The sequence below is a fragment of the Lepidochelys olivacea genome (assembly GCF_965140295.1).
Source record: "Lepidochelys olivacea isolate rLepOli2 genome assembly, chromosome: 16".
NCBI lineage: Eukaryota > Metazoa > Chordata > Testudines > Cheloniidae > Lepidochelys > Lepidochelys olivacea.
Genome location: NC_140426.1, coordinates 20,503,138 through 20,530,907, shown reverse-complemented (window position 1 = coordinate 20,530,907; position 27,770 = coordinate 20,503,138). Strand labels below are relative to the sequence as shown.

Sequence of the window (27,770 nt, the reverse complement as noted above, 5' to 3'; positions counted from 1 at the left end):
AGAGAGAGCTGTGAAAGCGTGATATGCAAGTACACACGAGAAAATTTCTAATGGGATATGGTGAGCCATGTCATAGGTGCAGCAGATAGAACTTATTATTAAGGTTACTCAACATTCCCATTATAAGGACCTGTTTTGAGTTGCTTATAACTTCATCAAACTTTAACCATTTGGGCTGAAATTTTCCATGCCAAGTGTCTGCCTCAAGTTGTCGTTTTTTTGGAGACTCCACATTGTGACTGAGCATGCTCCATCCCCTGACAGTTCTTACATGTGGCCAGAATATGGAAAAAATTGTATGTGTTCATGTCATTCAAGACTGCAACATGCACACGAGCAGGCCAAATTAGAGTTCCACTGGCAACCTTAATTCTGCCACTTCTTAACTTTTTAGTGCTTGAATGTCCCACCTTAATGTCCTTTTACCATAAATATTTCACATGTGTGCATAATATATGTAGCTAGAGAAACAGAGTTATGCTGATTTTCACCAGCTGAGGATCTGGTACAGGAGTCCAGTGAATTCTGAGGATGCTCTGGAGTTTTGCAAGAGATGTTATATGCATTGCAGGATTCAGGCCCATAGTTACATACAAAGGTATGTACACAGAATAGTAACATAGAATGGCCAGAGTGGATCAGATCAATGGTCCATCTTGTACCGTATTCTGCATGCAACAGACATAAGCCCCAGAATGCTTCAGATGAAGGTGCAAGAAAACCCTCAGTGGCCAGTTCCGTAATAGTGCTCTGCTGCTGACAAGAAAGTCGATCCAAGTCAAGACAGCTAACCAAGGGTGCTTGTGCAGTGTAGAAACAGTGCATAAATCTTTCACAGTAGAGACCAAGGTCACAAGTGGAAATTAATTATACAGGCGTTTACTCCCATCAGTCGGAGACACCCTTAAGACTGTTGTCAGTTTTGCTGCAGAAAAATCAATACAACTGCCTCAGAACTTAGAGCATTCTCTATACTTCTCTCAGGGCACAACTGTGCCCTGTGTTACACATCCATGCAGCGCCCCCTTATGCTTAGGTTACCCATGTCACGGATCACAGCAGCAAGGCGACTACAACTTTAGCAGGGCTACTTCTCCCCATGCCCATGCAGCTGGCCAGACAGGGAGAGAGAAGAGCATTAACTATTCCCATTACAACCTGTGAGCCAGCTGCATTTGGGGCTGGGACAGATTACAGAGCAAGGAGGCAAGCTGGTCCCAGGTCTGCTACATGCTGCCCCTTACTCAAAAGGGTGGCTAGTCTGTAGGTTCTAACTAGAATTCTGCAAGTCTTGCAGGAACATTGCTTAGTCATCTAAGGCAACTGGCAAGTTTTTAAAGAGTGGAAATCTTTCTTGATTCTCTTGGAAATGGATCATTGTGCTCCAGAATCCCAGAAACTCACAAAAAAAAAAAGAGAGAAAGTCAAGACCATCTCTGAAGAGCTCACACTTTCATTTTAAGTTATATTTTTAACAAATTATTTGTGAAGTTTTTCTCAAAAGCAGTGGTTTTCAGCTTTTTTTTATTTTAAGCTCCCAATTAAAAAAGAAAATCAATGTCAGCCAGGAACAACTCTACAGCAAGCAACCAGCGTGCATCAGCCAGCAACCCTACCACAACAGACAAACCCGTGCATAGCAGCCCATCAGACAGGAGAAACTCTACACAAACAAACTAGCATATGCAACACAGAACCTTTGAGTTCTCGGGACCAAACCTACAACAAGTCAAATGTGTGCAGAAGAGAACTGCAAAGCACAAACCAATGTGCATACTACAGACAAGACTACAGACAAGAAAGCAGATATCAATCATAACCAGCTGAGAACTTACAGACAGAGGGTGGGAGGGTTGTTTTTGGGTAAAGTACTTTCAGAAACTCCCCTTTAAATGTAGCCATGTGTAAAAACAAAACAATATTGTGAGTTGTGCAGAACTTACTTGACAGCCCAGTGGAAATGGATAGATAATCCTATCACAGAGCACTGAATCTGGTTCAACCTCGGGCCTGAGAGGGACTTGAACTTCAAAAGGGAAAATACTGGCCGTGTCACTGTTGTCACAATATGTGACATAGGAGCAACAGCAAAGATTTCCAAAAGATGGTAAGGAAACTCTAGACCAGACTCCCACCAGGACTCTGTCATTTGCACGACCATTTTTAAAGAAAGGATTTGACTCTCAGGCCCCTTGAAAGCATGATGTGGCTCTACTGATTTCCAAACCTCACCTCCTAGTCAAGGGACCTTCACTGGCTGTCAGGGCAACCTTTTCCTTGAATAGAATTGAAGCTACTCCTGTTATAGACATGGTACCAGGGCAGGGAAACAAAGCTCAGTGGGTTACCATCATTCAGAAAAGCAACCGGATGTGGGGTGGAAATGGGAAGCAAAACACAAACTGGAGAATTTAGAGATTCCTAGTCCCTAATCATTTAGGTTCCTAACCCAGGAAAGCATCCCTAGTCAAGAAGGGTGCTTATGGTTCAACACAGGCTTAAATGCTTTCCTGAACCAAGGTCTTAAGCCTTATCTCACGCCTTATCTCTTCCTGTGGAGGCCACCACCTGTCAAACGTAGCTATCTCAGTGTGTTTACAGAGCATTAGCACATTTCCCCTAGAGCAGGGTGGCAAGTTTCCCACTGGAATGTCAAGGGTACTTAATGTCCAAGGAGACTGAACCTAATCTCGCTTGAGTATAGTTACAGCAAGTGCTTTCACAGGACAGGATGACAGCCCGGATCCTTTGCCTGGAATGCTGGACCCCTCCAACTGTTTCACGTTGGCAAGATGGGCTGCCAGTATCAAGTTCAGTTCCACAGCCTTGCCAGGTTGGATTCCCCACTTCATCCAATCCAGGTCTGAGGCTGCAAATATCCTTTGCCAGACTCTTCCCTAACATGCATTGTGAGTCGCTTGCTGCAGGCACTGTGGTATCTAGGGAATGGATGAAGCACCATTCTGCTGTCTTGCAACTCTCAAGCACAGACGCTCTCTCGTGTGCGTCAGATTGACAGCCCCGAGGATCAGACTCCTCGAGCTAACCACAGGGGAAATATGCACAGCAGACACAACTGGAGAGCATGCTGCCTTACCTCTGATCTGGAGGAAACCCCTGCAAAAGTGAGAGGATAATTCCATTTCCATATTTAAAAATTTTATTAAAGCTAATGTTAAACAAAAATTATGTTAGACATAGCTTGAGAACAGAGTGTCTGAACATCTGGGTATAGTGCTTAGATTATCCACAACTACAGAGTTTATTTTTAAAAGTCATATGACACATAGAGTACATAATCAGCAATAACCCAAATTTAGGTGAATACATTTAAGAATATAGTTTAGATATTAGCATCCAAGTTTTTGGGTAGAACACTCATGAGAAGCTGTACAGAGATTTGGTTGTGGAAAGCAAAATTTATCAATGAGTGGAGATTGTCCCTCGGTAATTGAGAATGAGGGTAGGTTGTCCATTTAGGAAATACAATCTATCAGGGAAATCTTTTAGTTACTTTCCTTACTGTGCTTCTCATCAGCACTCCAGCTCATCCCTCTTGGTATTGCCAATGTCCAGTGATGTGTTCTATGTAGATGTCCCACAACCATCTGATGGCGTCTCATTGCATTCACTCCTTGTCACCATTGCTGGCTATCCCAGCAGAGAGGGCATCAGTCAGGGCTGGTTGTGATGGTTTGATGTCCACCTGCCGACTGGGCACTGGACTGATAACACAAAGCCACTTTCAGACGGGCTGCCAAACATGCTTCAGTCCATACTGAAACAGGCCAGAGGTAAACCTACCTAGAGGAGAAATGCTTACCTGTCCCTTCATCGGTCTCCCAAACGATGTTTTAATTTTCCATGTGAGATTTGTCTCACCCATTGCTGACACAATGCCACGCAACAAAATCTGTTTCTGGTATTGCAGCTCCCTCCATCCCCACAATGAATTGAACCAAGTCCGCTTGTATCTTGGTTATAGTGAGAGCCTCTGGTCAAGGGGCAAGGGACAACATCCACCCAATCCATGGCAATAGCCAAACTCCAGGGAGAATCCATTCCCCTTCCAAGATCCACACAGATCCATTCCCATCTCCTCTGACCAGTTGGGATCCATCCCCAGGTGATGCTCACCTGTTCATAAGGGAGCGTGCAAACCTCCATCCGTGATTAACACTTTTCCCAAAAAAAGAAAATGGCTTAGCTGTCTCTCTTCAATGCAGAAATGGCCAGAAAACCTGACCAGGAGGGAACTGTGCCTCAGCTCATCTCGCATGAGTTACCGAAGCCCCATGGGGCTCCGGTGTGGGATGGGAAATCTGATGTAGACTGTCCCAGGACGCACACCTGGCTGGAAGAACCAGCTCCTTTCCTGGGTGATTTGCAAGAGGCAGGCTTGGAAAAGCTCTTCTTTCTATTTCTGGAGAAAAAAACCTGGCTGAAGGAAACCCTTCCATAAGTGATTCTGAGTTTTCTCTGGCTGTACCAAACCTCCCACGAATGTGACATGGAACCTGGCTGTTCAGAAGCTTTATTTTCTGTTATGACTGAAAAGCAGGAAGCCTGGTTCTGAAAAGAGCTGGGATGACAGGTGATCAGACCCTGCAGACAGGCCAGATGGGCAAAACTGCAAGCACATGGGTATGCCTGATGCCAGGTCATCTGGAATATGCAAGATGCAAGAGTCATAAACAGACTAAGTACTTTATAGGCCTGATATTTTTATGTTCTTTGCATCAAATCTTGACTAATTAATTGACCCTTTCATGCCTTGGATCATCCATCTATAATCAATCCTTGACCTTTTGCCAGTGTGGGTAGCAGTAACAGAACTGGTATGACACAGCATCTCTTTGCTGTGAGGTGCCCTATCACCACACACACCTTTAGAACAGCTACCCGGTTTTTGCATTGCAAGGAAGTTCAAGGGGAAACGTCCCCAAAGAAGCAATCCAGAATCCCAGCCAGATACATTTAATATCACACTATCAACACCCAAGTTTTTACACAGTCTGTGCACACCAGAAAAAAACATGAGGGGATCTTTATTGGAGGTGTTTAGTACAGCGACAGAGGAAGAAGCATCCTCTAGTGCAACCCACCAGGACAAAGATACGTTTTTAAAAGCATTTTTCATTTCACAAGTGCCTTGGCAGGTTCTCATTCCCACAACAGTCTGAAGCGGAAGAGAGGAAATACTATGAGACGGGTGGTTCTCATGGCAGCTCAGCCTTACCCCTCTGTTCTCTAGAGTTTTCCAGGCCTGAGAGGACTGGATAAACATCCAGATGTCTACGTGCATCATCAACCAAATGCTCAGAGATTTGTCCCTCACAGGTCACACAATCTCATAGGAAACTCGCAGAACACGGCATGACATGCAACCATATCACTAACATACATGCACTTCTTTGTACAGCTCTACATAATCTGTCTCTTCTAGCCTGTCAGCATCAGCCACCTTCATGGCCAGCAGCAGCATCCAGGTGACCTCAAACTAGCCTTTGTTTATCAGAGAGAATGAATTATCTAACCCATCACAATAGACACTGCATGCATCCGATGAAGTGGGCTGTAGCTCACGAAAGCTCATGCTCAGATAAATTTGTTAGTCTCTAAGGTGCCACAAGTACGCCTTTTCTTTTCAATAGACTTCTAGTCGTCCTTGGCTTTCCAACCACCATGCTCGGATCAAACCTTTGAAGTCAGTTTTTCTAAAAGACCGCAAAGCAGTTTGTAGCATTGTGATTTTTGCCCTCAAGCTTTTCATTTTGTGAAAATGAAGCATATATTTCTCTGGACAGGTTGTAAATGTTTATTCTGTAACAGTATAAATCTGGAGCGAACCTTCTAACTGAATCTTTAAAGATGCTTTGAAACTGGAGTTCACAGAAAGCTTAACGAACACAATCCATCTAGGTATTTATAGAACTAGATATGAGTAACAATTTATAACAAATCATTTATTTAAGGAATTCAAGATCTCTCTTGGCAGTTTATGCACCGTTAGGTCACTGTTTTCTTTTTTTAAGTTATTAGCTATTCAGAATGATTTATTTGCAAAATAATCGATGTGAATAATTATTGTCCAGTAGTAGCTTGCTTGCAAGCAGTTCTTTGTAAATATTTGATATTCTGAGCTGTTTTGATTGGATGCATATTCAAATGGTATGTTCCTGTTCCCTGATTAGATTATCCAATCAGATTACTGTTACAAATACTTGCAAGTAACAAATTTGAATGTTTTCCCCCCAACTATATTCTGCAATATTTGCCAAAAGATCACTGTTTCCACAAACATTCCTGCTTGTTTATGAGAACATTCATAGAAAATGAACACAGGAAGGGCATTAATACTATTACAGGCAGCAAGGGAAAACATTCAAAATCATATTCACAGACGATTTCTTAGGATTTCACGAAGCTCATAAATATGTAATAAACCAGAGTATAAATCTTTGCTTCGTAAGCACAGAACTTCTGCCACATTGAACCAAAGGGAACCTCAGACTGATTTAAGATAGAGAAAAAATGAGCAACAAAAACAACCCAGACATCAGTGCTGCTCCAGCAAAGGCATTGGCAAGCTTCATTGCCCCTCCACGCTCCTCTCTGCCAAGTCTTCCCTGCCAAAGAAGGTGTTTTTTACAGTGACGTAGGTAACGTACATGAATGCATAGTAATATCCCAGTGGATACAAGGCACAGGTAGTTTTCACCACACTGTAACTAAGTGAGGTCTCAACTCCCCCTCACCCTCCTCGCGTAGCTACTCTGCAGTAAAAATTACACAGCCTGGTCTCCTCGACGATTTTATAGTGAGATCGCTAGATTGAGTCATCTTACTGTAAACACACACCGTTTGGGGGTAGAGAAGGCAATGCCTTCATATCTGAAGTGGAGCGAGTTCTTCTCCAGCCACTGCCACAACCCACACATGTGCTTTTCAGGGTTCACATTTCTAAAAACTCCCCGAGCCTCTTGAGTCTCCGAAACTGGATAGGAAATCTCACAGGCTAGTTGTCGGATGAGATTTTCCAGTACCCGCTGCTTCTGGTCAATGTGAAAAATCCCATGAGGAAACTAACCCTTCCGATGGCATCTGGGCATTTCCGTACCCACTCCCAATGGGAGCTTGAAAATTAATGGGATGTCAGTCCTTGTGAAAAGGAGGCAGCTTTTTTTAAAAATACACCCCATCACCTCTCTGTGCCTCAGTTTCCAAATCCTCAAAAAGGGGATTAATGCATTTTATTCATCTTGCCAAAGTACTCTGGGATTCTTTGACAGAGGATGGACCACTTGACGATTGCCTGGTCTGTTCATTCCCTCTGAAGCATCTGAGAAGACAGGTTACTGGGCTAGACGGACCTTTGGTCTGACCCAGTCTGGCCATTCTTATTTTCAAATAAGAAATGGTTACATTAACCATTGGCTAGGCCGGTGATCACTGGTGACTACCGCGACCACTGTGATTACTAAAGTACTATGCAAATGCGTTCGTCGCTAGCATTAGCTTCTCCTCCAAACTATTTTTCCCCCTCCCCTCCTCTTTTGTCCGTATATTCACCTGTTGTGTACTGTCCAAATCCTAGACTGCATGTGCTTTCTGGGGTGACAGTGTCTTTGTGATCGTTGTTTTCACGACCACAATATTATCACAATGAGAAGCAATGTTACTACATAAGGGCAAAGCGTTACTTACTGCCGTCAGAAATGAGGGATTTTAATTTTCCTCTCCAGGAGGGGCATGGAAAACGAGAGGGGAGCCTGCCACTCATCAGGAAACAGGCACCCCAAGGCAGCACACACATGAAGCAGCGATAAGAGCTCTGTAGCGCAGCAACTCCAGCCCTGACATCCCAGATCAGCTGCTAATTGCTTTGTTCTTGCAATGAGCCCAATCTCCCCCTGGACTAGCTGCAAGACAGTGTTGTCGGGGCAACGGCTGCATGGGCGGGTTTACCTACAAAAACGTGCATTCACGATGGTTGAAGAGAAGTTAACTGACAGTCTGCACATTGGTGGCAGACGTTTACATAAAAGGAGGACAGTCTCCGTTTGACCTTCTGCTGTCCAACTTCTAACTAAGAAAAAAAAAAAAAACAGGCCTCTGAGAAATAAATGGCACAAAATGAATGGGCGTCATTGTCTGTTATGATCTGTCTGTACTTTAGCTAGCGTTTAACAGAGCCAAGGGGACGAGAGGGAGAGAGGAAAAGATGGAACAATGGACAATGCTAAAATGACATCCCTGTTTCATGTCTAGCACAGATAATATCAATCTACAGCTCACTGATTAAAGGTTTGTATCAGTTGGTTTTCATTCGTAAATGTTTCTTCGGAGGGAGAAGAAGTATCCCTCCACATACACACACACACACACACACACCTCTTTTCTATGTTAATTTTATCCCACTCTAACGCTGGATTGTCAACATTTACATTATTTCACGTATCCATCTGAAGGCCAGAAGAGATTGGTGGAATCGTCTCATCAGACCTGCTGCATAACACAGGCCAGAGGATTCCACCTAGAAACTCCTTCATCCAGACCAACAACATGTGGGTGAATTACAGATACCTTTTAAAAAAAAAGACATCTGATCTCCAAGTAAAGACTCTGGGCAACAGGGACTCCACCACATCCTCTGGTAATCTGTTCCAGTAATTAACTTCATTAAGAAATAATTGTCCTTAACTCAGTGCTGGTTTGCATTACTTCATCCCCGACCATCCCCACTTCCTGGTTCTCTCTGCATAGATCCAACCAGTGCCCTAATGAATGACCATACCTAAAAGGGGGAAAATGCAGCCACAAGGGTCACAATGGGAGCTGCTGGCTGCTAAGCCCAAGTAAGTCTGGTTCCCATCCAGGCACCGAAATAAGGGCCAAACTCTTTTGTAAATCTGGCCCAAATTTTGGGTGCTGAGCCCTTCCAAATCCAGCCCCACATCTTCCCAGATCCATTTACCCATTCCTAATACTAACCTTGCACCTTCCTCATGCTAATGTCACAATCTATCTGAGAAGAGCCCTTTGCGCTGACACTTACAGTGAGCTTATGTCACCACAATGCCATCCACCTCTTCAATATTTTGTGATCCACTCAGCTCAGATGCCCAAGGACAACTGGGCTGAGTCAACTCTGAAGTCTTGCAAGTCTGTGGGATTATGCCTCAGACCAAACGTGTCTTTTGAAGCACATTAGCAAAAATGCAAGCTACCAACAGATGGAGAACAGCAGCATGTTACTAGCACCTGACCTTTCAAGGTTATATGCTGTTAAAAAGAACCCTTAGGCCTCTTGGGGCTCACTGTTCATAAGTGAAGGCTGACCTTATTCCAAGGCTGGCACATGGCTTTCTGGATACATTTTAGGTAGGCAAATTTGATGCCTAGTTTGTGAGAGGGGAGTGTTGCTCTGAACTATAATATTCTCCTCTGCTTTCTGTACGCTCATTGATTGTGCCACAAGATCTTTAACCAATGCAAGTGGCTATGACCTGGGTTTTATATCCAGTGCTCAGCAGGGTCTTTAAGAGGGTGACTCAGTAGGCTTTTTATTCCCATCAAGAAATACAGGACTATCCACCAGGAAGAGACTGGTGGACTGCAGGAAGCAGAGAGAAAGATATGAATCTAGCTGTCTGGGAATCCCGTGGTGACAGTTGCTAGAACGTTGAAGTCCTCCCATTACCTCTTTTTTCCTTCCTCCCTTTGAATAAGGGGTGTGGCAGCTGGATGGGGGGAAGAGCGGGGAGGAGGTACAATCAGTCAAATTTATTCCATCAGTCAGAACTCATTCCAGTTCTGTTTACACCCCTGGTTAGGCCCCTTCGCACTGCTAGAGCCATGCAACACAGCATTAGTGTAAACAAGAATCAGGCCTGTATAATGGTACCCTAAATATACCAACGAGGGAAATGGAAAGAGATCTGCAGCTGCCCCATCCGTCATCCAGGGACATTCTTAGCCTTTCAAACCAGAGAATTTGTTTAGAACATAAAAACGGCCATACTGGGTCAGACCAAATGTCCATCAAGCCCAGTATCCTGTCCTCTGACAATGGCCAATGGCAGGTGCCCCAAAGGGAATGCGCAGATAGGTTATCATCAAGTGACCCATGCCCTGTCACCCAATCCCAGCTTCTGGCAAACAGAGGCTAGGGACACCATTCCTGCCTATCCTGGCTAATAGCCATTGATGGACCTATCCTCCATGAATCTGTGTAGTGTGGAAGCTTGGGCACTGTAATGGAAAAGCTTCACCCCTTACATCTGACCAGCCAGGAGCTAGATTGTGTAATTTATACAAAGCCTTGTGGTGGCAGAGGCAGACCCATGATACCCCTTGGGGAGGAGGACTGCGAAACACAGTTTGTCAGGAAACACAATCTCACACAGGACTGCTTGGTGCATACGGGAGTAGTGGCATCAAGCGCCATCCTTTAGCAAATTACTGCCCACCTTTTCTTGGGCATATTTCTGCTCATAGGGACTGCTATTGTATTAGGGCTTTGTAGGTGGAGGAATATTCTTGGGTGCTGCACTGTCATCTCCTCATGCCCCACAATCTAGCCCTCAAATGGATTAATATGGGTTAGCATGTAAAGCCAACTCAATCTGTAACCCCTGTGACTGTCAAACCCTTCAATGTGTTACTGTTTTGTTTCTCTGAGCCATGGGGCAACAGCCCAGGAGAGAAAGGCACTGCACCAAAGATGAGCTTGAACTTGAACAATAGCTCCAACTTTGGGGAAGTTCAGATCAGGTTCTGAACTTGCTGTTCAGATCCATCTTTATAAAGAGGGTTGTCCACCTGTCTGATCCTGCAGTGATGAGAGCCACTCATGGACCTAAAGAAAGAGAGAATGAAAACTGGAATTCCTGGTCCAAAGCTCCTGGCACTTTCCCAGATCGACATCTGTTTGTTGTGATTCAGGGTCCTGTCCAAACTGGGGAAGTTTGGCCCTTGCTCAGAAACTGAACGTTGTAGCTTGTACCTATGCCAGTTAGTGACAGCTGAACTTCTACAAATTTGCAATTTTGATTCAAACTTTACTTGGATGAGCGTCCAAAAGCCTGCGTGATTATTTCATATTATTTGTAGTGCGGTAGCACCCGAGAGCCCTAATCGCGGACCGGGACCCCCTTGTGCTCAGGGCTGTCCAGACACCAAACAAAGAGCCCCAAAGAGATTCCAGCTATCAGAACCTTTGAGTCTGAAAGACTCGGCTGAGCATCCCATGCGAACAAACTCTCCAACTTTTTCCTAGCTCCTGCGTCTGACTGGACTGAAAATACTACATAAGTGACTCTTCTCAAGGCACTTCCATTCCTGACTCTGGCCTGAATGGAGCTAGCAAACCCTGAGGGATGTCACTAAGTGAAAAGTAATGAAGCAAAATGGTCCAAAACATTTTCCAACCTCCAAAAGTGGATTAGTTTGAACGTCGGGGTTGCCTGGGGCCTGGGAGCACAAGCCCTTGATCAGTGCACCAAAGCCTTACCTAAGGGTTACCTGTAACTCACTGGACTCCACCATCTCTGGTGCTCCCCAGGCATACTACCTCCCTTTCCACTGGTCAGGCTCATGGGAGCAGGAAACAGCTTGCTCTGACTCAACGAGCTGGATGTTGTAGTTGGCACCCTGCTGTCTGCGGTGTTTTGCTGAGGGAATCAGTTCAGTCTTTCTGGATAATGAGATTTTATCCAGGCTACTTTTCTATTATGAACTAAGGAAATTGCAAAGTTTTCATTGGAGAGGAGATGCAACCTTGAGGGAGCAGGCAGCCTCTGAAAACTCCAAATGAGCCCAAATTACAGAGACCACTGCTGCCAAAGGCTGCCCGGCCTTAAATTGCTTCTTGTGGCCCTGCAGCGCCTGACCACATACTCAAGTTCTATATTTTCTTTACCATTCCATTAATCACTTTATGTCACTGGTCTACAGCGAGTCTTGGGCTGAATGTTGATTACTCAGTATCCAAGTCAAATAAGCTTCTAGTAACCGATAGATTTTATTTCCCAATTATGGCATGAACATTACATGCATGTAAATTATAAGGGAAGGACAATTTGGGAAGCAAAATCTTTCTTGTTACAAACTACCACACATGCTGTCGCAGGCAATACGGTCAACAACATGTATCCTCTAGCTCCATTCTGACTGCTTGCATTTTCTGGCCTCAGTTTTACACTGATTTATTTTCCTTTCGTTTATGGAAAATAGGAAGAAGATCATATTCTGCTAGCGACACTATCCACGCAAAGCTGAATATGGGAGGTCGCTGTAAGTGGGACTCTTACACAGTGGCTAGTATGTAATAAAAAAAAAGATGTTGGGATAAGTTATGGGTTTGAAGATCTGCTGATGCTTTACAGGGGCCAAAGCGGAGGTCATCACTCAGTTTTTATTCAGATCTAGGTAACAGGGTAGCAGTGGTTGCCTGAAATACCCCAACCTGTGAGGAGGTGTTGACCTGCTAGGAAAGGATTTAATGGATTCTGCTGACTCAAGAAGCAGGTCACCACCCCACCTGGATATAAGAGACATTGGGAATAGCTAAGAAGGAGAGAGGAACTAGGGTGTGGGCTGAGCAATCTTGAGAGAGGAACCATAGGAGCAGTCAGTCCTGAAGAGAAGACTAATATATATATGTTATCTTATTGTTTTCTTGGTGCACAAAGACCAGCTCCAGGAAAGGAGGGGATTTGGACTTTCTATGGTGTGTGAACTGAATCCGTAGAGCAAGTAAAAGCTGCTCAGAGTCTTTGCATAAGGGCCGAGAAAGGACCGCAGGATATGGCCTAATGCTAGCTAACATATTTGCATGTGAGGTGTGCTTCACTGTGCAGATGTGAAATCTCAAGGTGAAAGGCTAATGAAGGGGCTAGGGTGAGAGCTCAAAAGGAAAAAATAAGGAAAAGCAAGGGTGTTTGGAGGAGGAAAAGACTCACAGACCCACCACTGCCATAGCTAGTGGAAAGGTGTAATATCCCTGTCACCTCAAAAGCAGATACAAGAGAGGCCAGTGAGAGACCAGAGAAGACTTGAGAGTAGTTGTTCAGCACCAGCTATATGAACCTCAACAATATTGCATAATTCAGCGCTGCATTACTCCAGTTTCACACAGGTATTACGGCCTTGTTAGACCGCTCCTTACGCCAATGCATGCGGTGTGCTCCGGAAGAATGAACACAAGTTTGGGAGGCAGAAAGTCCCAAGATCTAATCATGGTTCTGCCTCAGCTGCTGGGGGTAGCATTTAGTCCATTTTAAAAAACTGTGTTCAAGCGACAGGGCTTGATCTGATTGGACTGGTGTAAATCAGGTGTAACCCCACTGAAGCCTGTAGAATCATACAGCTGTAAAACCAGTGTGAGATCAGAATCAGGCCCTAGCTCCCTACCTCCACCTCCCATCATGCTCCCTCTTTATCTGTTCCTTAATAAGGAATCTACCCCTCCACCGGTGTGTCTATACTAAAGGGACACTGAAGGGACACTGACTGCTTGAGATGGGTTGTTGTCTCACTTCTTCTGGCAGTGTTGCTCACTGCAATCCTCATTGTTTTTCACAGAACCATTCTGGTGCATTCACATACAGCTTGCCTTGTAACTACGGGTGTACCAAGGCACTCTGGGATTCCTGGAGCTATCCCATAACGCACAGTACTAGTGCTGAGGCCAAAGACAAAGCACAGCATTGGGGAATGAAGCTAGGAGGACCAGCAACACTGATGCAGATGCTGTCCATACCATAGACGACAGCTCCCGTGACTGTTCAGCTGGACCTGAGCTAAAGACCTCCTCTCAGGTGTTGGAAACAACCACCCCGACCGATGCTTGTCCGGGATGAATGCTATGACAATGGTTTGTTGCAAAAAAACATTTTCAAACAGAGTGGACAGCGTCTGTCACAAACAGTTTAAAAACATAAATTTCAGCTAGCATGTTCTCATCCGCCACAACCAGTTAAGCCACGTTTATTTCGCGGTCAGCTAAGTTTAGTCACCAAAACCCCCAACTAACACTGCTCAATACAAGTCCTCCAGTCCCCGGTCATCCATTTAGCACACAGTTTAAAAAAACCAACCTACCAGGCAACGGGAGAATTTTTCTCCCTAGCACAACAGGATGTTTCAGGCCTGAGTTTCAACACAAATGCGACTGCTCCGTGGCATCTGATTCCCAGTTTCCTAGGTTCCCATTAGCCAAAACAAATCAAATTAAAATCCCTCCACTTGTTTGGACATTCTTCTACAATGAGTCACACAGACACTGAGTTGGGTTGTGTATGCGGGGGGAAGAAAACCACCCAAGACTGCCAGAAAACATCTTGGTATGTTTCCCTGGTGCTCGGAGCTCACTTCTTGGGCGATAGAGAATACTTCGCAGCGAATGTGTCAGTAGTATCCATGTTATAAGCTGCGGATGGAGCCGAATGGTTTGATTTTTTTCCAAGACTCTAGAACTTCCCACACAGCAAATATTAAAACCCAGCCAAGTTCTCAGACAGGTCTGAAGCCAGTGGTTGCTTTTGGAAAGCCTCAAACTCCCCAATGTCTGGGCCCGTAGCCACTTTGCAAATGGTGGATCCATAATGCCGGCAGCATGCTAGACCTTGCTCACTTATTCCTTCCCTCCCACCCCTAAAATCACTATCTGGTGGGTGGGGTTTTTTTGGGGGGGGGAGGTGTGATATTAAGGGCTTGGGTTATGCAAGTGTTTATGTGGTGCACAGTTGGGAGTGCAAGGGTTTTACACTGCACCACAAGCATCAGCAAAGGCTATGTGTTGATGCATATACACTTAAACACTAGAGCACTGGTCCTTCAACTCCTTGCATGGCACATGGCAGAGAGAACAAGGTCGTTGCACCCCAAGTGCAAGCGTGAGCACCAGCTATGCGAGGGGGCAGATATGGTTAAGCACTAGGCAATGTCCTTTGTGTGCCTCTAGCCTGGCCCCTTGCATTCATGAACGCCAGGTTATAAAGGGGTAGGGAATGGGCCTCTCTCAGGCGATGTGGGCTTGAGTGAGGTCCTCATCACACTAATGAGGCATTTAGCTACTGGCTCCCCTCTGCGGCCTGAATCCTGCTATAACAGGAGTAATTCGGAAGCTATACAGCAGCACACTCATCCCTGCAGGATGGGTTTCCCCTGAGCTTCCTGGCTTGATCATCACTTGTTACCTTGAGTTTATGCATGCACAGGATCAAGCTTTAAATCTACACAGAGGCTTTTAATCAGTGCTCTGAATTTTCTGCGCCAGGAGAAAAGGACAGAATCCAGTTTCACGGATTAAAGGCGGGGGTGGGGGGGGGGTTGGCTCCCAAAGTTATCTCGGGATATAAAGAGGATTAGATGCTTAGCCATGGGGATCTCTCTCTTCACATGCTCAGAGCTGAAGTTATTGCAAAAGTTCTGGTCAGGAAGGAATTTTCTTCTGTAGCATATTGGCAGGGAACCTAGGGGTTTATCACCTAACGACAGAGTGCTCAGCACAGATCATCTGCTATGGCCACCAACAGAGGAGATGCTGCTATGATTTCAACTATTTGTGCAAATTTGGCCAGCGCTTTCCAGCAGACAGAGATAGGAGTGTATATTTACAGCTCAGTTAACACAGGGGAGGGGACAAGGAGATTCCAAAAATATTCATTTGAATTTTTAAATGATTTCCCTTTGGGATGTTCCGATCTCAATATACAGAACAACAAGGGGGTAACGAGTCATCAACATTTGCAGAAAAAAAGTTGCTCAAATGATGCGTAAACTCCAGGGAAAATATTGCTGTTTGCAGACATTCCACGTGGAGAAAAAGGCAAGATTCGGCAAATATATTATTCACCACCAGTTATTCTCTCATCTCTATGAATGTTTCACTGCAGCAGCCATGAACCTCCTCATCCATGACCAGTATGTGGCTACGCTTTGAAAACAACAAGCTCAGCTAGAGCCATGTTTTCCATGTTCTTGGAGGTGACTGATTCAGAAAACACATGCACACAACAAAACCCCCAACAAGTTCCTTCCAATATTCTGCACAACTCATTAGGAATATCCCCTTCCAGCTTCCATCCCTGGGGTGGTGTGCTTGTTGCAAACAGATACATTCGATTCTGACTGTCTCCATTAGGAGTAAGTATTACATCTGCCAGCTAGGGACGTCTGGAGTGGTCAATGACTTTCCTTTGCGTTTTGGCAAGGAGCCCAGACTACTTAAAAAAAAGCAACCCACCACGTGAAATGAACATGTGTTTCATCTGTTCATACCAAAATGCATGGGGAGTGGGCAGAACACTGTCAATTAACAGGCTCTTACAAAGCACAGCTTATTTATGTTGGGTCAAATTTTGATGCCTTCACTCAGTCCTTGTTTCAGTGGGAGGTTACTTACTCAGGATCCAGCGAGAAAGGAGACAAGATTTCACTCCATGTGTATTGTTATGATCAAATGTCTTTGAAAAGAAACTGCTGGTTAACTCACTGTGTGCACCCTTCCTCATCACATACAGTGAATGCTGTTACAAGGTAATTAATACCTTCAAGAAGCCTTACACTGGAACAAACCAACAGAGCTCAATACATAAGTAGGATTTAAGCCAACAGTAGTCTAAATTCTGAGATATTGATCCAGGGCCTGATTCTTCCCTGTTATGTCCCTTGGGAATTCATTGACAGCTGTGCAACACAGGTATGAAATGCTGGCTGATCAGAAGGGGTGCATCTTATACCCACTTTCACTGGTATAAATGAATTCAATGCTGGGGCAAGGCAGGGGAGAATCGGACCCACAATGCTTACTCAGTCCTTACAAAGGACAAACTTCTTTTAAAGTCAATGGGAGTTTCTTTGCAGACAAAGTAAGCCATCGTGTACATGGCCATGTAAAAGATACCCCTACCCCCACATGCATGGATGCAAAAGGGCCTCTCCCCCAGCAGCAGGCTCTGCACTCTGGGGAGCTGATTCATGCTCCCCACAATCCTCTTTCTACTGTGGAACATGGCAAGGAGGGGTCCCTTCTGCATTAGTCAAGGGCATGGGACAGGTGAACAAGAGACAGTCTAATGGGGCTACACATCCACTGCGTGCAAGGAGAAGAACTGAGACCAAAAAAACCTCAGTACTTCTTCTGGGGCAACGCAGCTCCATGCTATCCTCTCATCACCACAACCTAGCCCTGAGGGAATACCTCAGGATGTGGCCCAACAATGATAAGTTACCAGCCTGTACTATTTTGGCATCACAATGAGCCTTCCTGATGCTCAGTGCCAGAGCTACTGTTTCATCCACCAGTGCCTGAAATGTGGAGAACACCCAGGGCTCCTTCTGGGAGGCTTTCACTTAAAATCTACAACGGGTTTTGTATGCACAACCACTTCAGGACCAAGCCCTCAGCACAGCACTGCAAAAATCTGAGCCCTGGACTAAAACCCCCATAGAAATGTCAGCCTAAGCACTGCTGCATAGCTGGACTGAGCTGTGGTAAATTATCCTTCATTTCCCAACTCTCTGTTTCATCTTTTTTTTCTTTCCTCCTGCCAAACCCCCGACAATTAGCTCATGGGAGATTGTAGCAGATGCTTAGAGTAGGCACAGCAATGGGAGTACACTAAAGGGGTCCATCCACTTCTTCCAATGTAAGGAAAAAGGGGGCGTATCTCCAATGAACGGGCTTATGCTCCAGAAATTCTATTTAATGAAAATAACAGTAATTTATGAAGACCTCCTGCAGAGCACGAGGTACCCAAATTAGCAAAAATGGGAAACACACTGACCCTACAGCTAAAGTAATGGTATCTTTGTTACTCTCAATAATAGATTTTAAGTATCACGTTGTGATGCTGCCAATAAGTTTCAGCTGGAAACCTCATTCCAGCAGCGAGAGCTTTTGGCTTTCCCCACTTGTTTCAACTGAGAAAAGTGACCTCTCCAAAACCCCAAACATGCTCTAACTGCACTCCTCTTCAGTCTTGTTTTAAAACATCAGATCACTTCGCAGTACCTCTTCCACCCCGGGAGCCCCTTTTGCCTTCTCCTCCTCCTCAGGGACATACAGATCAGAAACTCCACTGTAAACCTTAGCATGATGTAATGCTGGAAACCTGTCCCTTTGCAATGACATCATCCCATCTGGGCTGAAGATCAGAATCCTGCATCTCATAATTTCCATGGAACAAACTAAACCCTCTTTCTCTTTCTCTCTCTCATTATTAACAGGACAAAGTGGATTACAAATGAAACCGTCGGCTGAAAGAATAACGATTCTACAGCTAATGTTATCCATCAAATATAACGAGCCTGCAGATGTTACCTTTTGCCAACAGCCGGTGTTCAAATGCAGAATACTGGCAGGCAAATGTCAAGAGTAAACATATAGGATTTTGCTCTCCAAGTCTTAGAATCCCTTTGGTGGTCAGAAGTAGTCTTGAAGGATGAAGTTTAACTTCATGAAACCAGTAAACTTACCATTTTAGAAAGCTTCACATGGCAGATGATTCTCAGCAGGAGACATCCTGAACCTCAGGAAATTCTGGACCAAAGCCAGCCCAAGTGTGGGCCTCCAGGGACGGTTAACCTACTCTGGATCATATTATCCAGAGGTGGAGAGGCAGTGAAGGTTCTTGCACCCCACCATGGATGGTACTTCTGTTTTCCCCATGCTTCCTCCCTGTTAGCAGGCTTCACACATGCCTGTATGGATCTCCTCCAGACTGCATGGAGCTCGTTAGTGCTGCTCATTGATTGGGCAACATGGGTTGCTAGTGAAGCAAAATTAGGCTTAAACTTTCTGCTATACCAAGTATGTTCTTGTTTGTTTGTTTTCCAATTAGGCAATTTCCAAATGAAAGTGTGCAGGCAGATTGTTGCCAAATATACCATGTTCCAGAAACCGGGGGGGGGGGGGGGGGGTTGTTACACAACCCTGAGCTCAACCAACCAAATTCTGGCTCTTTAATGGGTCTCCTGTGGCTCTCTGTAGCACATATGGAAACACTGTGCGATTTAATTATTAACCAGTCAGGATGCCTTTACTATGTTATTAACTAACTGTAGAATACTTGGTCAGTCATTTTGCTGTGAGAAAATGTTTATATATATCTATATATAAAATAGTAAATGAAACCATGAATTCACATGACTGTGACTCTTTTGGGTAATGCTGATTGCTAATTTGGCTCCTGAACCACTGAGCTCCGAGTATCACTGGTTTAGATAATAAATAATAATGTTTTCTATATCACCTAAAGCACTCCAAGAACATTCATGCATTAGGATGACATTTTCAAAGGGTCAAAAGGAGTTAGAAGCATAGGGAAGAGCTCAAATTTTCAGGCAGGTGCTTAACTTCTATAGGCTTTCAATGGGAGTGAAATGCCATTTTGGCCTTTGAAAAGCTCCCCCAAAAGTCTCATTGAAAGCAAGAGGGGCTTCTACTCAGAACTCCCTTAGGTGCGTTTGAAAATGTCAGCCGTTAGACCTCTCCCCCACCGCCTGCCCCCGACCTGGGCAGTAAGCTTCGCTATCTTTAAGGAGGGCATTCTAGAATGAAGATTTCTTAAGTGACTTTCCCAAGGTTCCACAAAAGCCCGAATCCCTCTCGCATTGGCCCAATGTTTTAGAACATTCCAACTTTGACTAAAAAGAATCAATTTTCTACGGTTTTTTTTTTTTTTTTTTTTTTTTGCGAAAGTGGCAATCCCCTTTTCAGCCAGGTCTAATTTCCTCTCCGCCAGTTCTGCACTCTAACTACTCGACAAGTTTCCCTTCTCTTTCTATGCATCATTATAGTTATGCATAAGTTTCTGCTCTGAACTGTGGTAGCACACTGAGGCCCTAAATCACAACTGAAGCCTGATTATGCCAGGTGCTGCGTAGACACACATTAAGAAACATCCCCTGCAGAAGAGCCTTACCACCCAAGATACTGGACATTGACCACTACACCCATGCGTATCTTATTGCAGGACTAGGGCTTAGTTTAAGATAACATGCAGCAAGTGAGGGTAGAAAACAATAGAAGAGAAGGGGGAAGGAGGGAAACAACAATACGATCACTTATTTTGCTAGGCTAGGCACACAACTTGGCCATATCAAATGGTAAACTATCCACGACCTAATTATTATACCTTAATAAGAGTGTTTTTATGATCTGCTTGAACAATAAGGCATGTCTCAACTGGCACTATAAGCACACAAAGGCCAAGAGGAATTGAGCCCCAGAGAGCGGCAGTAATTATCCACACATGCACAACATGGAGTGTTTTATACAGATTATTAAATGGATTTTATAACTCAAAATCAGGAAGTACAAAGAAAAAACCCTATATCTTGACATTCTCTGAACATTACTGACATGCCTATGTCATCACAGACTGCCTCGGTCAATCACAAAGCTTTACTTAAGCCCAGAGTTCAAAACCATTCATCCCCCGGTAAATCAAAACGAAATGGAGAGTTTGAGCAAACGTGTGTAGTAAGAGACAATTAATTTAAAGTTTCCACCCAAATTAAGACTCTCTCTTCCACAGGTGCCTCATGTCCATAGGCTCATCCAAGTAATATGAAATGAGGTCACTTTAGGTATTCAAACACAATTAATCTGAAGTCCGCGTTACCAGAAAACAATTTGCAAAAGTCATAATTCTTCTTTAGCACTGTATTCAGCTCTTGCTATTATATATTATATATATATATACACTGAAAAAAAAATACACTGTCCCTCTGTAAGGCAATCCTGTATGTAAGCCCTCACCGGTAGAGGCCAAATATTACATGTTTTGGTTTTGATTGGATTGACAACATTACTTGGATTGTGGCATGAAAACATCATCTTTAATCGTGAGCCTGTCCAATGACAGACACTCAGATGGTTGTCGACATTTTCTAGGCAGCACTACGACTCAGAAAGAGCCTAACTTGGTGATTTAATCCATATGCTACAAGCACACCATTGCACCAGAAAGGCTCCCTTAAAATAACAATAGCAGATCAAGTGAAGAGAAATCCAGCTATTAAAATAATGAATTACTAGGAGGTTGGGGAGAGTTATAGACATCTTTAATAAAGAGCCCCAAAAGAGGCTGGCTCAGAATGTTTTATTTTCCATCATTCCGTGCCATGTTATATACTTGTGGCTTAAAATGTTGACTCCCCTCGCATTCCCTTAAAGGCTTTGCAGCAGAAGAGGTGAAATCAGAGTTGGCAGGACCAATAAAGCAAGTAGCCAGAGCTGTAAATTAGCTTCTTGCAGCAGTCTACTGAAATAGTGAAAAATACACTGGAGTATGTCTCTGCGGTTCATCTTAACAGAGAAATTTAGGTTAGTACATTTTTGATTAAAAAATAAAACCCCTCTACAGAGGCTCACAAAAAGTGAATAAGCAAGAGTTCAACCAACTTTCCTCCACCCCCGGAATTAGCCCCAAATCCTGCAAAAATGTGTGCACATGCTCAGTGTTATGCTTGGGGGGTCCTCTTTGGGTATGTCTAGACTTCAATCAGCAGGTGTAAATTTCCGCTCAAGATGACATACCCACACTAGCCCTGGCAGAGCTAGCCCACTAAAAATAGAAGTGTGGCTGTAGCCGTGGGAGGAGCTCTCCACCCAAGTGCAGGCCTAGCGTCTCGGACGGGATCGGACGCAGGGCAGCTCGCCCTTTCCGACGCCTGTGCTGTCACGGCTGCACTGCTATTTTTACCGTGCTCGCTTGGTCTCCTCGTGCAGGAATTCACACCTCCAGCGCAAGTGCAGACATACTCTTGGAAATCAACGGGGCCACTCCCGTGTGTAAGACTTCACAGGATTTGGGCCTTTGTTATTGGACTTTAAAAGAAGGACATTTTCCTACTGTTCTGCCTCTGTAATCACAATTTCTGTTCATATTCATATGACGGATGGTTGCAAACAGTAACACAGAAGAGACCCAAACTTTAGGGAAGCTGGGATCCAGATCTGACGAGGACACAAACCCTGTAGCTGGAGCCCCTTTTATAAATCGTATTTCCCTCTGTAAAGTATCCAGAGATTCTCAGGTTACAAATATTAATGATCTAACCGTCCCTTCAGCGCTGTGAGGATAGTATTATTATCTTCCATTTGGGAAGACAGCGGCACAGTGAAGTTCCATACTTGCTGAAGAGCCAGTATTAGAGCTGGGAATAATACCATGGAGTCCTGAACCTGTCTCATCCTCTAACCTTGCTTCCTATTAGATAGCTTTCACGGCCAGGATTCCTTAGCTCAGTTTGCACTCATTTCTGAAGTATCTCATTGTACTAGTGCCGGAAACAAAACCAAACCGTCACATTAATTTAGTAGCCAGCCACCAGCCTGGCAGATTGGGGAGCAAAAATAATCCAAGTAAGCGTCTTCAAATATGACACATCTTTCATGTTTGAAATGCTAAAAATCCAGCATGAGTGAAGGGGCTCTCCAGGAACCATGAATACAGTGAGATTAAAGCAGGGATTATCAACTTCAGCAGTCTTTTTTTTTTTTTAAGTGTTACCAAAGCACAAGATTAAAGATAAACTGGCATTTCAATGAGATAGCGGCCCAGCACCTGAAAGGCACCAAGGTTTCAGCTAAGAACACTGACATTTCTATTTTGTTTCGTCTTGCTGCTCCCTAAAACATTGAACATCTTAAAAGCCCATCTGGCATCTTGCCCAGACTTTCTGGCTTAACGTGGCACAAAAGGCCTTCCCATTATTTCTGATGTCTTGAGATCACTAGTGCTCTTAGAAAAAGTAAAAAGAGGAAAAGGAATAAAAAGCACCATCCTTTTAGTATCATCCAAAAAACCAGCAGCACAACACCTCTTGTCTCGGGACAAAGTTCTGGTATCAGCTAATGACAAAATATTTCTGCTGGTCCCCACGCATCAGCCATTCAGAATTTCCCTGCCTTGGCAGGACAAGGCACGTAGATACACAAAATCCTCTGCTTCATTGTGCACCTTGTTTGGCAGACTGAGAAGGGAACGGTTGGTGTGACAGAGCCGACTAGACCAATGAGATACAGTTAAAATATTCAACTGGCCAGAATCAGCTCATTCTGTTTCTGGAGAAGCCAACTGTAAAAGACATTAAGCTTAACAACAACATATACACATGTAGGGCTTTTCTGTGTATTAATGTTACCCACTAACTTCATTTAGCACTAAAGTCTTGAGAACCGAACATTATGATCTACTCTAACAAGACAATGACAAAACAAGAAATGCATGTCTAGTGGTTATAACACCACCACGCTCTTTGTGGAAAAGCCCTACAAAATGTAATAGGTATGAACCCTATAAGATTCTATGGAATAGAACTTCTTTAGTAGGGTCTTACAGAAATTGTTTTACAAGGCTACATTTTACCACCTGTACTCACAAGAAGTTACTCCTAGCATAGTCACGTCAATCAGTGTAGTGTATTGCAGTGTGGTTAGAATCTAGCCCACCAAATTGAATAGCAAATGATATACTTCCTGTAGCGATTTTCTTAATAGCACGCTATTGCAAGGATATAATTCTTTATTAAATTCTAAAGACTGGTTCAAAAACACCTAAACAAAGACGATCATTTTCTTTTAAATTTTGTAGGAGTTTTTCATAAGGCACTGCATGCTCATTCTGTCTAATCTGATCCACTCCATTGATGGCCATGGTACTCGGCTTCCAATGCCATCCTGTGGCATGTTTCATTCAGAAAGATCCTGAAGTGTATAGGCTTGGATCACTTCATCCACTTCTGTAATACAGCCATCTCTGGGAAGGAAACCTAGTGCCATAAACCTTACAGAATAATGGGGGATAAACTTTGTTTTCCTCCTAGGGTTTCTTGTTCTCCAAAACTAAAAGCGACATGGTCCAACAGGAGCCATCCTAGCTGATTTTCCAAAAAATCATGGTAATTGGCAAGTCCAACAAAAGAATCCTTCTGAGTAACGCCCATCAGGGTGATCCTGGAGCATGCAACCCACCGCTCACCTGGGTGAGGTCAGAGCCTTGCCAATCCTTGGCTGGTCAAGTGAGGCAACATTTCAGCCAAATCCCTGCAGCCTCATGGGAAAGGAAGAGCCCAGGAGAGACTGCTGCAGAAGGTGACAATTCCTTGGCAACAGCATACACTTTCTGGGCTACACAAGCAACGGCACTGAGAACTTTGTTGCATAACATTCCAAAAAGTACAATGGTGCACACAGTGCCACAATGGCCAACTTTTCAAGGCAAAACTCACATTGAAGTCCATGGCGGCCTTGCAGGTGTAAAAAAATTAAAACTGACTGAGGGCTTCTCGCGTCGGCCCGGCATGCACACAGTTATCCACGATACGTGCACAAATGTAGCATTTGAGAAAGCAGCATCAGCGCCAAACATTGACCATTTGGCCAGACCAGAGTCCTCAAACATCAGGGTTTCTCCTTTTCCCCACAATCTGTGCACATAACAAACAAAGACCAGAGCTGACATGATTCCCTGAAGCCATTGGACTCCCATCATTCATGGCAGCTCACCAAGAAGGGAGATCGGGGTGCATCATGGGCAGTGTGGTCTAGCCAGGAAGCCCATTCCATTGACAGGAATCTGAACTACTGTGAGGATGCACAGCAGCATTTCTGAATCAAAATGTTTGGTTTTCAGCCCCAAAAAATTGATTTTTCACAAAAAAAGTCAAAAATGTCTATGGGCTGGGGTGAAAGGGTAATTTCCAATAAGCTCTGCTCTTAACCTGTGGCTCATAGAGGGATTTGCATCTAATAAAAAAGGAGCATTGCGTTTCTAACGTACGTAAAATAATTCTCCCTAGCAAACAAAATACCAGGGGAGGTACAGGCAACGTGGCTTCTGTCTTTCAGTATTACTGACTCGATAGGAACATTGGTTACTATAGTCCCGGAGGGAAAATAGAAGCATTTATCTTGCTGCATATGATATTTCTTTTCTCTCTCTCTCATGCAAGGTTCTCTGCTGTCTCATAACATCGTCCTCTCATTCACAGCATGAGGCCAGCCGCCACTTTCCAACCCCAGCGTGACAGCCTGTCCTGACATTTCTGAGCATTTGTAAACATCTGTTTTGAACAACATCGCAGCACAAAACTTAACTTGTGTAACCTGGCTGTGGGCTTGGCCCTTTGTCAAGCCTACCCAGCATTCAGAGGGCTTTACAGAGAGATACACACAGCCTTGGAACTAACTGAATTTTAATGAGAGGAGGTCATTTTTCCCCTGGAAGAATGCTGTGCTAGAGAAATATTTCGAAACTCCCCTAAATCAATTCCTGTGACATAGTATGCGATGGGAAGCCACCCTTTTCATAAGACACCACTCATGCTCCACTTTGCTTGTGACCCCTGTCTACCTCCAAGTTAAGTAATTTCAGCTTCCAAAACAAAAATCTATTCAAGTTTGGTTTGTTCTCATGAAGATTCAGACAAGCACATGATATGAACTCCCTTAACTTTCAGCTCTCACTGAACCATGTTGAAACAAAGACAGCGTAGGCCCTAAGCCCTCCAAACACTGCCATTCCCAGTTAACTGGGTCATTCCAAGTTCCCAGCACAAACTACAAGCTTGTAACAGCCACAAAACTCCACAGCACTAGAAAACACCTAAAACATATTATTAGTTCCTTGAGGTTTGTAAACCTGTTACCTACAGGAGCTACAAAAGCTTCAGTCTCATTGTAACTGGATGCAGGGCCCAGAAATTAGGACCTTTCTAGAAATATGTGCTTTTTTAATGATTCACGTCTCTTTCCCATTGCCCCAAACCAAGGTTGTCTTCATACATACTTTCTGCTTACAGCTGCAGATTGCGGGGGGGGGGGGGGAACTGAAGGAAATTAGGTTACTGAGAAATGAAGGAAATTAGGTTACAGTCTGCTGCCTTCATGAAACCTTTTAATTACATTCAATTTATAGCTATTGGCATCTTGATGTTTTTGTGTGTGTATGTTGAAATATCTTGCTTGCTAGGCAGACAAGGCAAAAAAGGAAAAATAAACTAAAAGCATATTTTGAAGGGGAGGCTTTTGTATTCTGATAAATTGTCCTCTTCTGCTATAATAATTGTTCTGGGCTTCTCTGTGTCTGCAATCATCTAGCACATGTATATTGCAATCAGTGCCAGCTCCATGGAAACAGCCTCCTTAGCTGTTGGCTAAGAGGAGCACTGGGTCCGTTTGTCCTAAGAATCTGCTCTAATCAAGGCCACTTCATTACAAGTGATGGCACTAATGCCTGACCGCCTGTGAAAGGCTGATAGTGGAATTGGCAAAGCTTTGCCAGCTGCAAAAATGTATGCTCTTGTTGTTTAGTAGGGTGGCTGTGAAGTCTTGTTTCCAGCTGACAATTAAAGCCAGCCTGTTTGGAGATATGTCAAGCTTTTGGGACAGTAAAGAAAACCTCAGGACTTCAGTCCTATTCATCTTCTGGTGTGCATAGTTTCATATCAACAGCAGAAAGCCCATAAATTGACTACCATGGAGGATCCCATTACAGTTTAATGAGAAATGCAGAATGCAGAGAAACAGAATATGCAATTCCACCCTGGAGCCCTTTTTACCAGGCTACTTCATAGGTGGGTTTTCTGTTGGTTTGTTAGGAGTGGTTTGGTTTTATAACAATGGCGGATGTGCCTTTTCAAATCATTGAGTCATTGAATCATAGGGTTGGAAGGGACCTCAGGAGATCATCTAGTCCAACCCCCTGCTTGAAGCAGGACTAATTCCCAATTTTTGCCCCAGATCCCTAAATGGCCCCCTCAACAATTGAACTCACAACCCTGGATTTAGCAGGCCAATGCTCAAACCACTGAGGGCTAAAAGAGATCAATAAAAATGCAAGCTTCTTACCGAGCTTGGCTAAGACTCTGATTTCTTTAAGAGGATCTACTATGTGCACAGGGCCAGGTTTCCAGTAAAGTTCTCTGCTTTATATAACAAATCTGCTGAAATGCAGCATTCAGTCTGGTTACTGATCTTCTTTGGAAGCACATCCAACACTTAGGAAAAACAACTTCAGTGCCCATTAGAGCCAGCTTTTACTTTCCTCTTTAATTGTTAATCTTCCCAGCAAATGTCTGTTAATTTAATGCAGTTAGAGATACAGTCATAACCCTCTTCTAGCTGAGTTCTGGTGATGTTGGGTCAATACATTTTTGAACTGTTTACAGCAGACGACCTTCCAAATCGAAATAACATTAAACAGCCGTAGGACTTTCTTTCCAAGTCACAGATAGCACAGTGTTGACTAGAACTGACTTCACTGAACCATAATTATTCATATTGTTGCAGGAACCTTGCATGCAGTGCTCAGTTTGCTCCATGAGGCGCACTCAACTCCAGCTCCAAACAAATGCAATAAACTAATGAAGGATGAGCTGCAAAACTTAATGGACCTAATTCTGCATCCACCTACAACAGCTTTGCTCCAATGACTTCAGTAGTGTTACTCTTGATTTATATTTTATATATTTAGTTTCTTGTGCAAATGAGAATCCAATGTTCCTGGACACATACAGGCAAAAGAATAGACAGGATCTCTGAAACGGCAGCTTGACTGAGGTTTATTGTGACGTTCACATCTCAATCCAGCTGCTAAACTATGGAAAGAATCACAGATCTCCATCTCCCCCATATCTGACTAAACTCCTGTACCTGGCTGTCTCTGTCACAACCCGGAATAGCAAATGCTCAGAGTTATATTCCACAGACAAAGAACTGTTTACAGAAACTACTGGGCCAATCATTTCAA

The 27,770-nt window shown here is 44.0% G+C and overlaps 1 protein-coding gene across 2 annotated transcripts in view; it reads right to left on the bottom strand.

The window, feature by feature from the left end:
* The window catches only part of COL5A1 (collagen type V alpha 1 chain), a 248,110-nt gene that overhangs the window by 152,129 nt on the left and 68,211 nt on the right, over window positions 1–27,770 (bottom strand). The gene's annotated exons all lie outside the window — the stretch shown is intronic.